Raw genomic sequence first — 16,479 nt, 5'->3', positions numbered from 1 at the left:
GCCTCCTGAGCTGGGATTATAGGCATGCACCACCATGCCTGGCCTATTTTGAGTTTCTTTAGGGACTTCTGTATTATTTTTCATAATGGCTATACCAATCTACATTTCCACCAGTGTGCAAAACCTTTATTCCACATCCTTACCATCATTTGTTGTATATTGATTTTTTATTAGAAGCCATCCTAGTATGTGCAATATGATGTGTCAGATTGGTTTTAACAGTTCCCTGATAATTAATGATATTGAGCATGTTTCCAAATACCTGTTGGCTATTTTTATATTTTCTTTAGAAAAATGTTGATTCAAATCCTTTGCCAATTTTATCTTATTTTATTGATTTTTTGAGACAGGATCTCACTGTGTAGTTTAGGCTGACCTAGAACTCACCAATTGGCCCAGGTTGGCCTCAAACTTGTCATCTTCCTGTCTCACATGTACCACCACACCTAGCCTTTTGCCCATTTTTTAAGTTGGGTTGTTTTTCTGCTGTTAAATTATGAGTTCTTATTCATTTTGGATGTTAACTCCTTCTCAAATGCACATATTTTTTCCAGTTCTGTAGGTTGCCATCTCATGTTTCTGACGGTTTCCTTTGCTGTGCAGAAGCCAGTTCTTTTACATGTATTGATATTTGTTTTCTGGATTGACATCTAGATTCTCCTTGATAAGGTTCTGTGTGTTCTTGAAAAGAATGTGTATTCTGCTGTTGTAGAGTGAAATGTTCTTTAGATGTCTGTTACATCTACTTGGTTTATGGTTTGTTCACATCTTTCAATCATATCTAGTTTTTTATCAATTTTTTAAAAGACTCTTCAACTATTGTTGGATTGGCTATTTCTCTATTAGATTCTGCCTGTATTTGCTTCATGTATTTCGGGGCTCTGTTGTTAGATGAATATAAAATGTGATTTTAAAAATGTAACTAGCAAGTGCCAGGTTCTGAGTTCAATCCCCAGTATACCCCTCCACCCCAAATAAGGTAAGTAATTAATATTTTTCCTGGTACCGGATATTGAACTTAGGACTTTGTGCTTGTCAGGCAGGCACAATGCCACTGAGCTAAATCCCTGGTAAGTGTTTAAATTTTTAAAATTTATTAGAGTAAAAGATGTTAAATTTTTTTCCCACATTATAGGTTGTCTCTTAAGTGAAATAAATAAGTCACATATGTGAAAATACTGAATAGTTTCTCTGGTGTGAATAAACTATAATAGTACATAAGATCCTAATGATATAATGGACAATGTGAAATAGGAAGAAAGGGGAAAGTGGGAAGGGTTGGGGAAAGCTAATAAGGGAAAAGAAAAAAATATGAGAAAATGAAAAAATGGAAATGAAGTGTTTGTAAAGGGGGAGGGGAGGAGGCGGTGAAGGGAGGGCAGGGACAAGGGGAAAAATGAGAACCAAGACCTGTTGTGTAAAGGTACAAGTTCCCAATAAGGAATGTAACTGTGCTGTGTACCTAAAATGTACCAATAAACTCAATGAGAAAAAAAAAAACCTTAGTCGAGTAAAAGACACATTGCCATTAACCCCTCTGAAAATATTCCCTCTCTCTTTGAACACACATTGTTCTCTCTGAAGCAGTTCTAGAGTCCTCTTTTGTAAATGTCTTTAGTTGCACCGTCATGGCTGTCTTAATGTTCTGATTCAATTCAAAACATTACCTTTCATGGTCAGTTTGTCTTGGAGAAGACCTAGAAGTTGCATGGTGCCAGATCAGTGAATACGGTGGATGAGGACACATTGTAATGTCTTTACGTGTCTGCCTTTCCTTTGGACTAGATTGAGCAGCAGCATTTGTCATATTTTATATCACATCTTGTGAAGTTACTCACCAAAATCACTCTGCTTCAGAAAGTGGCAAGAATACTGGAATAAATGTGCTTAAAGTGAAAGGGAGTATTTTGAGGGAGTTAATGGCAACATATCTTTTATTGTGATTTTTAGACTTTAAATATTCATGATATGTGTTGATCACTGCCTGTGTATGTTTATCATTATGTCTTGATTGAGTGATCATTTTATCATAAAATGTCCTTTATCTCTAGGGATAATTTCTCTTTTAAAATCTATTTTATCTGACATTAATACAGTATGTAACTCTTTTGGTTACTATTTGCATGATAAATCTTATGAACTTGGGTCCTTGCGCTTGCAAGGCAGGCCACCAAACCACTGAGCTAAATCCCCAGCCCTCGTTCATTCACTTTTGACTTACTTGTCTCTTAAATCTAAAATGTGTCTTTTGTAGACAGCAGTTGGGTCATGTTTTTCATCAATTGTGCCTATCTCTGCCTTTTAACTAGAATATTTAATTCATTTACATTTGATGTAATTATTGATAAGATTGAATTTAGGCTTGCAGTTTTGTCTTTATTCTTACATTTGCAGTTTGGGTTTTTTTGTATTTTCTATGTATTTTAAAATTATACATTACTCAATTAATGCTCTCTTTTTTGTTTGATATTTTCTAGTGTACCATTTTAATTATCTTGTTGCTTTGCCGGTTTTGTTGTTTGCTTGTTTTCTGCTTTTGCAATACTGGGGATTTGAACTTAGGGCCTTTGCACAGAGCTATATCCCTAACCCTTTTTTATTTTGAAACAGAGTCTCACTAAATTGCTAAATTGTCCAGGTGGGCTTGCATTTCTGATTCTTCTGCCTCATCCTCCCAGAGTGCTGGGGTTATGGATGTGTGCCATCATGCCCAAGTTCCTGATTGACAGTCTTTTTCCTTCATCATTTTGACTATATTGTCCCACTGCTTTATTTTTTTGTTTGTACTGGGGATCAAACTCAGGACCTTGTACTTATGAGGCAGGCTGGTGGTGGCACCATTGAGCTAAATTCCTGTCCCATCCCACTGCTTTCTGACTTCCAAAGTTTTTCATGAGATACCAGCTGTTAATATTATTGGGGAATCCCTTGTGCACTGAGTCACTTCTCTCCTACTACTTTCAAGATTCTTTGTCTTTCATAGTTTGTAATGTATCTAGATATGTGTTTCTTTGAAGTTATCTTACTTGAAGTTCAATGAGCTTCATGAATGAATGGATTATTGTTTTTCACCAAATTTGGAGTTTTTCAATCATTATTCTTTCAAATATTCTTTCTTGCATCCTTTTCTCTCTCCTCTCTCCTTTTGAGACTCTTACTATATATGTGTTGATATGCTTGATGGTGTTCCATAGAACTCAAAGCCTCCTTTCATTTTATTTTGCTGTTGTTGTTGTTCCTCAGGTTGAATAATTTCCACTGACCTTCCTTTAAATTCATTTATTCTTTTCTCTGATCCACTGCATTTCAATTATTGGACTTTTCATTTCCAAAATTTTTATTTTTAAAATAAATTCCATCTCATTATTGATATTTTCTACATCAGAATACTCTCAGTTCTGTGAAAATGTTAAAAATCACTGATTTATATTCTTTGTCTATAAGTGGAACATCTGAATTTCCTCAGCAACAATGACTTTTGACTGATTTACTCTTTTGGTGATGGTACTGGAGATTGGACCCATGGGTGCTCTACCATGAAGCTACAGCCCCAGCTCTTTTTATTTTATTTTTTTAAAATTTGAGATAGAGTCTCCCTAATTTGCCTGGACTAGCCTCAAACTTGCAGTCCTCCTGCCTTGATCTCCCAAGTAGCTGGAATTATGTGCTACCATGCCCTTGACTAATTATTTTCATGTATTTTGGTCATTACTTTTTTGTTTCTTGGCGTGTCTCATAATTTTTTCTTGAACTCTGGACATTTTTCATACTATAATGTGGCAACTCTGGAAATCAGATTCTCCTCTTTCCCCAGGGTTGTTTTTGTTCTTTTTAAAAGTGACTATCCTGAACTTATGCTCTAAAGTCCATATTCTTTGTTATGTGTTGCCATTGAAGTCCAACCAAATGTTATGACCTTAGTGGTCAGCTCACAATTAAACAGATACATCTTTTTATTTACTTGTCAATTTTTATTAGTACATGTTTGCAGCACATAATGATTATATTCATTGTGAGAAGTTGGCACATGTGCATAGTACATCTCAATTCTTTGTACATCTCCTTCCTCTCCCTTCCCTCACAGCTGCATTTTTCTCTACTATCCCTCCCCACTGCCTCCATCTCTCTTTTTTCTTTTCTTTCTTATTATCTATCTTTTATTTTGCTCTTTATTTATATTTTTAGTTTCTCATGTAAGAGAAACTGTCATATTTAAGCTTGCATGCCTGATTTATTTCACTGAATATTATGATCTTCTGAAGCATCCATTTTCTTACAAATGACTCAAGTTGATCCTTCTTTGTGGCAGAGTAGTACTCTATTTTATATAAATACCAGATTTTTTTTACCCATGTATCTGTTGATGGACATATACAATACTTCTAAGATTTAGCTGTTGTGCTCTGTGCTACTATATTGGCCAGTCATGGTGGCACATGCCTGTAATCCTAGCACTCAGGAGGTAGAGGCAGAAGGACAGCCAGAAGTTCAAGGCCAGCCTGGACTACATAGTGAGTTCAAGGCCAGCTGAAACTATATAGCAAAACCTTGTCTCACATAAACACACACACACAAAAAAAAATAAATAAAAACAGTTATGCATATATCACTGTAATATGTCTTTAGCTTTCCAGGAAGATACCTAGGAGGGAAATAGCTGGGTCAAAAGAATTTATTTTGCTTTTTCGAGGAATGCCCACACTGATTTCCGTAATGGTGGTAATATAGGGGAAAAATGTAACTTCCAACCTACAATATGTCAGATACATTGAGTTCACGTTCCCTGAAATCAAAGAATGAATTCTAAGGAACAGCGGAGGTTAAGAGTAGGAAAATTTACTGGGGAATAGGAATGAGGAATAAGAATAGCTCCTGAGAGACAGGAGGGGTCTCAAATGGGTTGCCAACTAGCCCACTTCTCTGAGAAAGCTTTATGGAGCAAGGTCACAAGGTGGATACAACATGTGCCAAAACTATAATCAACCAGTAAGATTACAAGCATAGCTTCTTGGCCAATATTGATCCAATAGTAGCAAGAGTATATGGCTGCCATCATTAACTTTGGTCGATAATCTATCCTCTTACTCTTACCTTCAGTCTTAGTCTTAGTCTTAGTAGTCTTGGTCTTAGTCTTAGTCTTAGTGGGTGGGAAAGGATGGCCAACCCCTAATGAGATAATGGTTTATTTATGCAGGAAATCTCAAAAGAATGGTACCAATAATCTCAAGCTTCCACTTATCCCTTAGAGAAATCCTCTTTCTTGACCCTCATGATGACTTTTATCTCCTTCAGATGCACCTCCAGTCACAGTTATGCTGTGTTCTAGTCATCTGCATTGATTACCCTGAGGGCCTGGATCTGTGATTGCCTATAATATTTCTACCTAACTTAGCTGTCTATTGTATTTGTACTAGTTTACCTTACACCAACAATGAAGAATCCCTTACCCCTCCCCCTGCAGCCCTACCAGCATTTGTTGTTATTGAATTTTTTGAAATGATAACCATTCTTTCTGGAGTAAAATGAAATCTCAGTGCTATTTTAATTTGCATTTCTCTAATGGACAGAGACGTTAAACATTTTTTCATGTTGTCTTAGTTATTTTTTTAATTGTTGAGACAAAACACCCAACACCTAAAGTTAAAGAAGGAAAGGATTATTTAGCTCACCGTTTGTAGAGGTTTTACTTTATAGTTGGCTGGCTCTAGGGCAGGGTAGCATGGCAAAGGGGGATCACAGAGGAGAAACAGTTCATGGTGGGCAGAACATAGCAAGGGATCAAAGGATAACCGCAGCTTCTTTTTAATCTCTTATATCTTATCTAGGCTATTTAAGGCAGGTAGCACTCACTCCCTTAATCTTAGTGCCCTTGATTCTAGCATTGCACCATGAATTAATTTTAATTTCACATACTCTAGATCTAGCCACCTCTGAAAAAGCCCCACCTATGACCACATGAAGTTTTAGAAAAACATCTAAACACAAGTCATAACACATGCATTTCTTGACCATTTATATTTCTTCTTCTTAGAAGTGTCTGTTCATTTCAGTTGCCCATTTTTTGAATGGTCTAATATTTTTGAGTTCTAAATATATATTCTAAATATTCTAAATGTATTTCTGTATATTCTAAATATTAATCATTTGTCTGAGGAGTAACTGGCAAAATTTTTCTGTTTTGTAGGTTATCTCTTCACTCCATTAATTATTTGCTTTGCTGTGCAGAGCTTTTTAATTGGATATGATCACATTTGTTGATTCTTGGTATTATTTCTCGTGCAATTAGGGATCTGTTCAGGAAGTCCTTGCCTGTGCCTATGTCTTCAAGAGTTTTACTTGTTTTTCTAGGCATGGTGCATGCCTGTAATCCCAGCACTCAGGAGGCTGAGGCCGGAGGATCACCATGAGTTTGAGGCCAGCCTGGGGTACCTAGAGAGTTCAAGGTCAGGCTGAGCTACATAGTGAGATCCTGTATCAAAAACAAAACAAAAAAAAAAGAGTTTCACTTGTTTTATCTTCCAGCAAATTGTGTTTCTGTTTTAACATTGAGATCTTTCATCCATTTTGATTTTGGTTTAGTACATGGTGAGAAATACAATTGAATCTAGATTCAATCTTCTTCATATAGATAGTCAGTTTTCCCAGCATCATTTGTTAAAGATGCTATCTTTCCTCTAGTGTAAGTTTTTGGCCCTTTTGTCAAAGAGCAAATAGCTGAATGTTGCTGAGATTGTTTCTGCATTCCTATTCTGTTCCATTGATCTACATGTTGGTTTTTGCACCAATATTGATACCACTTGGTGGATTCAACAGATAGATTCCAGTCTGTTGTATATGGCAAGCAAAGAACTGCAAGTGTGCATCCAAGGGTAAGAGAAAAAGCAGCTACGTTTTTTGAAGATGAAAGGAGAATGTACAGGGCAACCAGGAACATAAAAGTGCTCTTGAGGTGGCAGGGAAATAAAAAGCACAACACACACATAAATCAGGCTTTTGGATTTTAAAAGATGCGTACTTCAGCCTGGGTGCCTCTCATTGAGTCTCTGGATATGACTGATAGAAATGCTTGACAAGGTACTGACTCATCTCAGGGATACCATAACAAGCACATGTGTCCCAGAGTTCACCCCATTAAATTACATGCATGAGATGGTATCCGTATTTATGAATCTTTAATGATGTTCGAGTGTGAGAAAAGGTTACTGAAGCTCAGGCCATGAGATCTGACATGCGTGTGCTCTGGCCTGGAGCTACAGAGATTTCCAGAGTATTTGTCATTTTATTTTCTCATAACAATGGAAAGAGTATTGACCCTGGGGTGTTACCCAAATCCAAGTAGGTGGGTGGGAGAGGTCTCCTAGCCCCCACTGTGCTATCTGTACTATTCCCCTAAGAGACTTGTTCCTTGATAATTCTTTTTTTTGGTTTGTTTTTTTGAGACAGGGTCTCACTATGTAGTCGAGACTGACTTGGAACTCACTATGAGGCCCAGGCTGGTTTTGAACTCACAGTGATCCTCCTGCCTCAGCCTACTGAGTACTGGGATTACAGGTGTACTCCACCACGCCCGGCATTCCCTGATAATTCTTAAGGAGTAATAAAAGAGGAAGGTCCATTTTCTGTGGCTAATTCCTCCTGAATAGGTGTGCTAGCCCTACCTATGTGGAAATCAAGGAACTCTCACCCTATCTGATCCAAGAGGTCAAGGGAGCCATGTTCCTCCTCCAAAGATTTCTTGATGAGCTGTGGACATGGAATCAGGCTTTGATCCTGGGCTAGAGCTATAACCAGTAGTTTAATGGCTGTCAAACATGAAGAAACAAATTTGAGTAGATGAAATATGTAAGATATAAATAATTAGATTACAGAAAGCATTAATAGAGGCCATGTCTAGGAGAATAACCAAGACCCCAATTACAATATTTGGCCAGGACATCCATAACTCAGATAGGTCCTCATGGATCTTATAAGTGTGGTCAGCTACCTTCTGTGGTGTATTTTTCCCTATTTCAGACTGACATAGGAACTACATTTTTCTTTTAGAGGCAGATATACTCCCTCTGTTTCAGTAGTTATGAGATCTAGTCCCCTATGATGCTATATGACCACCACTGCTAGTGAATCTATTTGATCTTGAAGGATAGCAATACTCTAGGCAAGTTGGCCTAGGCCAATGATGGCCAACCTTTTAGAGCTTTCAATGATAACAAATATCCCACTGTGGCATGTGTGCCATAGGTTTGCCAGCACTGGCTAGGCTGTTTGTCACATTCTTTAGTAGCTGTTAATGATAGGAGAAAAATGTAATTAGCTTTAAGATTTTGTGCAAGTAATCACCATTTCTCATCTCTATGAAAGGCAAGTTTTAAATTATCCAGGAGGATCATAAGAGAAACAGGAAAATATCAAAAGAGGTCATGTTATAACTTGGGACAAAGACCTCAAGTGTAGCAAATGAGAGAATAACAAGACTAGCTACATGGTTTACTTAAAGGGAACAAAATGTTTTACTTACTGGTTTAACAAGTTGATGTTTTCTGAAAAGAATCTTGAGGTTGTTTACTGGTTTGCATGTGTATGTGATTTGTGGTCTCTCTTTTTCTTTTTTTGGTGTCTCAGATGTCTTGGGTTTTACCCTGAAGAGATAAATCCAACTACCTTTCTTTCTTTTTTGAGGGGAGGGGGAGGTGTCCTTGAGACAGGGTATTGCTATGTAGTCCAGTCTGGTCTTGAACTTGCAGCAATCCTCCTGCCTCAGTCTCCCAAGTGTTGGGTGCATGCCTGGCTCAACCACCTATTTCTTATACCTTAAGGGCAGAAGGCATGGTTAGGGCTGTATAAGCGCCTTTCCATTTGGGGGTAAGTTGGAACTAGGGTCCACCCTTTTTCCAGAAGGCTGCATGAACACATAAGACCAGAAAGGCATAGTTGGAGTCAGTGTATATATTGATCCTCTTCTCTGGCTAAGTTGGAGAGCCTGAGTGAGGCCAGTAAGTGCTGCCTTTTGCGTAGAAGTCTAAAGAGTGTAGGGAGTCCCCTTGCTTTCATGATCTGGGTAGAGCTGATAATGGCATAACCTGTCCTCTTAACACCATCTTTTATGAAACTGCTGCCATCAGTGAAACATGTGCTAGCTGTCTCTGTCAATGGCTGGTCCCTCAGATCGGAGTGGCTGACATAATTTTGGACAATTGTTTGTTCACATTCATGTTCTACCTGTTGGTCAGTTGGGAGGAGGATGGGTGAGTTTAAAAGGGTGTAAGACTAAAGAGAGACATCTGTTTTTTTCCCAGTCATCCTCACATGGCCCTTGAGTTCTAACAAAGCCTTAACCTGGTATGGAGTTAGAACTTAGAGCTTTTGTCCCAAGTTTATTTTATTTATTTATTTATTTGGTACCGGGGATTGAACTCGGATCCTTGTGCTTGCCAGGCAGGCGCCAGAACCACTGAGCTAAATCCCCGGGCCCCAAGTTTATTTTAGAAGCTTCCTGGACTAAGAGTACTATAGCCACTACTGCTTGCAGGCAGCTAGGCCAGCTCTGTGTCATTCCATCTAGTTGTTTGGAAAAGTAGGCAGCTGGTTGGTTTTTCTGGCCCAGATGCTGAGTTAGCAGTCCAGTGGCTACTCCCTGTTTTTCGGCCATGAAGAGAGAAAAAGACTGTTAGGTCTGGGATTGTTAAAGCCGTGGTAAAATCAGAGCCCATTTTAAGGCCTTGAGGGCCTCTTGAGCAGCTGTTGTCCATTCAGTTTCTGGTCCTCAGGTTACCTCGTATAGGAGTTAGGCTCCAATGGAGCTAGGAGTAACTCCATATAGGAGTTACTCCAAAATGGGGTATCCATACGCGGCAGAAGCTCACTATTCCAAAGAAAGCAACTCAGGTGCTGTTTAGACCCCAGAAGATCCAAATGGGTAATTGCCTCTTTTCTCTTTGTGGAAAGTTGTCTTTGTTCTGGAGTTAAATTGTATTCCAGATATGTTATCTTTTGTTAAGAAATCTTTATTTTTTGTTGGGACACCTTGTAACCTCTTTTTGATAGAAAATTTAGGGTCTTAGTGGTGTTTTTATCAGATAATTCCTTGGTGAGACTACAAATGAAGAGGTCATCTATGTACTGTAAAAAGCATCTCTTTTAAAACTTTAATTCACTTAGGTCTTGAGCTAAGACTTGTGCAAACAAGTAGGGCTATCTCTGAAACCCTGGGGCAAGATAGCCCAAGTTTACTGTCCAAGTCCTGTTTGGAGAACCCCCCCCATTCAAAAGCAAACAAGTACTGGGAGTTAAGATCCATAGGGATAGAAAAAAAGACATCTTTGACATCAGGGACAGAGAATCAATTAGTATCTCTTGGGATCTGTGCTAAAAAGGTGTAGTGGTCTGCACTAATGGGTGAATAGGTTCCACTGCTTCATTGATAGCTTTGAGATCTTATACAAGGCAATATTCTCTTGATGTCTTGATTATTGGTAAAATGGGCATACTGCATGGGAACTGACATGGTACCTATTACCCTGTAGCCAAAAATTTATCAATAATGGGCTTTATCCCCTGTACAGCATTTTTCTTAAAGTAACATTATCTTCTGTGAGAGCACAGATTAGGATCCTTCAGCTGAATGACTACTGGAGTGGCCTTGACAGCCCTCCCTGGTATGCCACACTTGAGGATCAACTCCTGGCAGAAAAATGGGGCCCATGGGATCAGTTGAGTAGGTTCCTAGCAACTAGGACATAGGTTTCCAGAAGTTTGAATGACAGAGGGACCCTGAGTAGGAAGAATGTATCTCTTCTAATTACTGTTATGGTGCACTCTGGCATCACATAAAGGCAGCTTGGAAAAGGAAATCTTCCAACTGGCTGATGGGGGTAAAGAAAGTTGACTGACTAACTCCTTTAAGGCCCATAACAACTTTGGAATGGGATGAAAGCTCACCCCAATAAGAAATTTGAGTTGAATAAGATGCCATGATATCACCAAAGGCTTGTCCACTACATCCAGGGTCATGCAAGGCTGGTGCAAGGTAATGACATTGTCGTTGTGTGGGGCCTATACAGACCAGGCATGGTCATTCACTATTTAGGCATTCTTCCTGGCCACCATGGAGGTAAGTGACTTCATTCCTCTCTAGGAACAAGGGCAGTCCCTCTTCTAATTCAAGGGTCTTTTGTGATTTGACAGTCCTGACAAGGGTTTAGTGGCTTTAGAGAGCACTTATTTGCCTAGTGCCCTATTCACTTATACTTGAAACATTCTGAATTGCTTCTATCACTCTTTGGATTACCTTGGTTCCCCTTAGCACTTCGGGGTTTATATCCATCAGGGTAAGCGTGGCTTAAGCTTGCCTCTTTCTTAATCAACGTTTATTCATCTTTTATTTTGTCATGATTATCAAAGACTGAATAAATCATGCCAACCAATTGATTTGTGTGTCCTGTGGAGTTTCTGGAGCTTTCTCCTAGTATATGGATCTGACTAGGTAATAAATATACTCTTCTAGGTCAATGTGATCTTTCCTAGACTCTGGGACTAAATCAGTGTATTTATGGAGTACCTCTCCAAGCCAGAGTTGAAAAGCAGCTGGATTTTTATCAAAGCCTTGACTAATTAACCATCAGCAAACTTTTTAGAGTCCCTAGAAAATTCATTCAGTTTTTCTTTGCATTGTTGAATATCCATTTGGGAAACTAATTTAAACAGGAGGCCAAGTGGAATGGATGAGGCATACTCCAAAATGGGTTTTGTGGGTAGAAGGAGTTTGGGGAGCCTAAACAGGCCTATCCCTAGGTCAGTCCCTCACCTGTTCGTAGGGGCTCTACAGAGCATCTTCGGAATCTTTCAGTCCCAGGTTGTAATGACAGACATTTTTGCCCATTGCCCAAATGGCCACCTAAATCTATATAGCTAGCATGCTGCCAACTGTATCCTGCAAAGAGAAACAACATCAGGAAGACTGGGCCCATGCCTTCCAGTCCCACAAGAAAGATAAAGAAAATGGCCTGGAGAGCGCTGTCCAAGCCCAAAGTGTCTTGTCCCCCAGAAGCATGGGAAACCATGGCTGCTGAAAGTGAATTCCCACGCTGTAAGGACTGATAGCAAAAGAATGTTCACACAAGTACAAATCCAGTTGATGAGTAGGAGCCCTCCTGCCTCTTACAAAGGCCAGAGCTTCACAGTCTGGTCATCTTTAACCTTCTTCATGAGTGCAACCGCTTGGGGTTTGTACTACACACCCAACACATGTCCTTGGTTGCTTTTAAAATGGGGAAGAGAAAAAGTCTTCCCCAAACAGGGGAGTTACCTTCCTCTCTGGCTGGGCTTTTTCTGCCTGCTGGTTTATGTCTGCCAGTGTCTGCTGATGTCTCCTGGCTATGCTCACCAAATGAGACCATGTGGTGGATCCGACTGATAGATTCCAGGCCCTTGTGTATGGCAAGCAAATAATTGTGAGGATATATCCAATAGTAAAAGAAAAAGCAGCTACATTTATTGAAGATGATGAGATGTGATCAGGGCAGGTGCAAACAGAAAAATGGTGTTGGGGTGACAGGGAAATAAAAAGCACAGTATACAGATACATCAGGCTTTGGGATTTTAAAAGATATGCACCACACAGCCAGGTGTGGTGGTGCACACCTGTAATCCTAGCACTCAGAGGGCTGAAGCAGGAGGATTCCTGAGAGTTTGAGGCCAGCCTACATAGTGAGTTCAAGGCCAGCCTGAACTACGTAGCAAGACCTTGTTTCCAAAAAATAAAAAAATAAGACATAATAGTGTGGGTCTTGGGCTCGGTGAAGTTCTGAGGCGGCAGTGGCACCGGCATTGGTTTCAACAGCAGGAGTGGGCCCCAGGCTTGTCACTCATCATGCCAATGGTGGGAGAGCTTTACTGCAACTATGGCATCCTTGCTGGTGCCACAGAGCAAGTGGGCCAGCATAAAGATGCCCATCAAGTGATGCTGGATAGTGTGAAAGGTGATACCAAGAAAAAAACGATTAGCAGCTCAGCTTATTCCTAAATTCTTCAAGCATTTTCCTGAATTGGGAGATTCTGCTATCAATGCACAGTTAGACCTCTGTGAGGATGAAGATGTATCAGTTTGACACCAAGCAATTAAAGAGCTGCCTCAGTTCAACACTGGAGAAAAATCTTTCCTGAGTGGCAGATGTACTAACTCAACTCTTGCAGACAGATGACTCTGCAGAATTTAACTATATCTAAGATGGGTGCAAAAGGAACATTAGGTGGCTTATTTACCCAGATACTTCAAGAAGATATTGTTAGAGAATGAGCAGTTAAATTCCTTTCTACAAAATTTAAGACTTTGCCAGATGAAGTCTTAACTAAAGAAGTAGAAGAACTTATACTAACTGAATCCAAAAAGGTCCTAGAAGATGCGACTGGTCAAGAATTTGTTCTGTTCATGAAGATACTGCCTGGGTTAAAAAGCTTACAGACAGTGAGTGGAAGACAGCAGCAGGTAGAGCTGGTGGTTGAACAGGCCGACCTGGAGCAGACCTTCAATCCCCTCAGATTATGACTGCGTGGACAGGTTCTTACAGTTTACCCGACAGACAGTGCCCCTCTTCGCCAAAAATGTCCATTCCACAGAGTTTGTGACTTATTTCTGTGAACAAACTCTCCCTAACCTCAGTACCTTAACAACCCCAGTTGAGGGTCTTGATATACAATTGGAGGTGTTAAAATTGTTGGCAGAGGGGCTGGGGATTTAGCTCAGTGGTTCTGCTGCCTGACTTGAAAGTGCGAGAACCAGATGTTCCATCCCCAGTACCTTAAAAAACAAACTGTTGGTAGAAATGAGTTCCTTTTGTGGTGACATGAAGAAGTTAGAAACACATTTAAGGAAACTATTTGATAAGTTATTGGAGTACATGCCTCTTCCACCAGAAGAAGCAGAAAATGGGGAGCATGCTGGTAATGAAGAACCAAGTTGCAGTTCAGTTATGTGGAATGTTTGTTGTACAGTTTTCATCAGTTAGACCAAAACCTTCCAGGTTTCTTAACAGCCAAAACTGAATGCGGAAAAGCTCAAAGATTTCAAAATCAGGCTGCAGTACTTTGCCTGGGGCTTGCAGGTTTATATCTGACAACGTTGCTTGGCTCTCCAGGGTATAACAGGGGAGGGCTTAAAAAATGGAAAAGAACGAGATTAAAGTTGTTGCATTGAAAATAACAAACAATATCAATGTTTTAATGAAGAATCTCTTCCACATTCCTCCTTCTTATAAAAGCACAGTAACATTATCCTGGAAACCTGTACAGAAGGTTGAGATCGGGCAAAAGAGAGCCAATGAAGACACAACTTCAGGTTCACCACTCAAGAAATCTCCAGCAGGACCAAAAAGGGATGCCAGGCAGATTTACAACCCTGCCAGTGGGAAATGCAGCAGCAATTTGGGCAACTTTAATTATGAGAGGAGCCGTCAGGGGAAGTAGAGGTGGCCGAGGTTGGGGAACACAAGGAAATCGTAGTTGAGGAAGACGCTACTGAATGAGACATCATATTCTTCAGGCACTGTAATGAGCTTAATAAACGTAAAGTCTAGTACTCATTGGATTGCTGGGGATGCCCCTTAAAAGGACTGCTGCCTTCAGTTGAAAACTTAATGTTCTTTCTACCTTTGTATGTATGATCTACTTTTGTAACAGACCATGGTGTATCTGAGGTAAAAACTATAATATTTTTGGAGGCTTTGTCTCAGTCTTGTTTTTGCAATATCATTGTTCAGACTTCATATTGTAAATCTTTTACTTTTAAAACATCTTGGTAATTTGTTATTGAGATCAGTCTGAGCCTAAAAATGTAATGAAATTCAATCTAGGGCCAAGGATTTAGCTCAGCGGTTCGGTGGCCTGCCTTGCAAGCGCAAGGACCCGAGTTCAATCCCCAGTACCCGCGCCCAAAAAGAAAAGAAAAATTCAATCTCGTTCTGAAAATCTGGTAAAGATCATTAGTTTTGAAAGGTTACTTATTTTTTTTCATCCCATCGTTTTTTTTGTTTGTTTGTTTGTTTTTTACCCAATATATGGAGAACAGTAATGGTCAATCTCAACATTTTATTTTCCTTGTTATTTTAATAAAGCTACTAGGCAATTGTGCAGCATTCCTTCCTGGTGTCATACTAGAATACCAACTTCCTTAAAATGTAGAAGAAGTGACAGTACATTTTTAGGAGAAAACAAATTGCTCTGCAGTGCTTCCTTTACTCTTCTCCATATATTGGCATACAGGTTTTTTTTTTTTTTTTTTTTTTTTGAGACAGGCTCTCATTATGTAGTTGAGACTGACCTGGAATTCATTATGTAGCCCAGACTGGTCTAGAACTCCCAGTGATCCTCCTGCCTCAGCCTCCCGAGTGCTGGGATTACAGGCGCGTGCCACCACGCCCAGCTGGGATACACCTTTTGAATATGGGATCTTACTATTTGAATAGAAATGTGTATGTATAATCAGCATATATCTCTATGCATGTATGTGTGTGTATGTATGCACACATATGTGCATGCTATGGAACTTGAGTACACATCAAATCAATATTTTAAATTCCGGGAATGGATAGTCTTTGACATGGTGATTCTCCTTTTGAGGCTGAGTACATTACTGACTTGTTATCTAGGTTTTTGCTCCCCATAGAAAGGAGGTTTGAGTCAGTTGCACTTACATGATTACTGTTATTTAAAACTAAAACCATGGCTTTATTTTTAACAATAAATTTGGAGATCCTTATTGGTAAAATACAGCCAAAACTGATGTATATATATGTTTCTACAGAATGAGATAGTATAATTTAGGGTTTGGTGATTTAGTGCCCAGGCTACCCAGGAAAAGTGACTTGATACCATAGTACCAATAAGTAAAGGAGGCTCTGTTTGCTTTTGCCACTTTTAAGACTTGTAACTTCACAGGTTAATAACCAAATTATTGTATAAGTTAGAAAATATAATTCTTAGGTTAAAACAACAGATAGTTTGTGGAGTGTCTAATGTCACCGGCATTTTTAGTAGCATAGACCCATTGCTCTGCATTTAATTATTTCATTTATTTTTGTTCCATAGTTAACTTTCTCTCCCCAAATTTGCTATTAAAATCAGATGCCCAAATGAAAAAAAATTTTAATAATGAAAAAAATAAAAGTGTAGCCGAAGATTTAGTTCAGTGGCACTGTACCTGCCTCACAACTGCAAGGTTCTGAGTTTGATCCCCGGTACCAAAAAAAAAAAAAAAAAAGTGCACCCCAGCCTGTGTGCCTCTCACTGGGTTTCTGGATATGATTGACAGGGTGCTAGGTCACCTCAGGGACACCATAACAAGCACATGTGTCCCAGCATTCACCCCGATTAAATTACATGCGTGAGATGCTGTCCATATTTATGAATCTTGTTATTTTATTTCTGCTTCTCTGAACAATGGAAGGAGGATTGGCCCTGGGGCATTGCCCAAATCCAAGTGGGTGGATG

The 16,479-nt window shown here is 39.4% G+C and overlaps 1 protein-coding gene and 1 pseudogene across 1 annotated transcript in view; both read left to right on the top strand.

The window, feature by feature from the left end:
• The window catches only part of Syn1 (synapsin I), a 59,493-nt gene that overhangs the window by 15,857 nt on the left and 27,157 nt on the right, over nucleotides 1–16,479 (top strand). The gene's annotated exons all lie outside the window — the stretch shown is intronic.
• LOC104849818 lies at nucleotides 12,866–14,531 on the top strand (annotated as a pseudogene).

This window comes from Fukomys damarensis, unplaced genomic scaffold (genome assembly GCF_012274545.1).
Source record: "Fukomys damarensis isolate Sample0158 unplaced genomic scaffold, DMR_v1.0_HiC HiC_scaffold_39, whole genome shotgun sequence".
NCBI lineage: Eukaryota > Metazoa > Chordata > Mammalia > Rodentia > Bathyergidae > Fukomys > Fukomys damarensis.
This window is presented reverse-complemented; position numbering and strand designations above follow the sequence as displayed.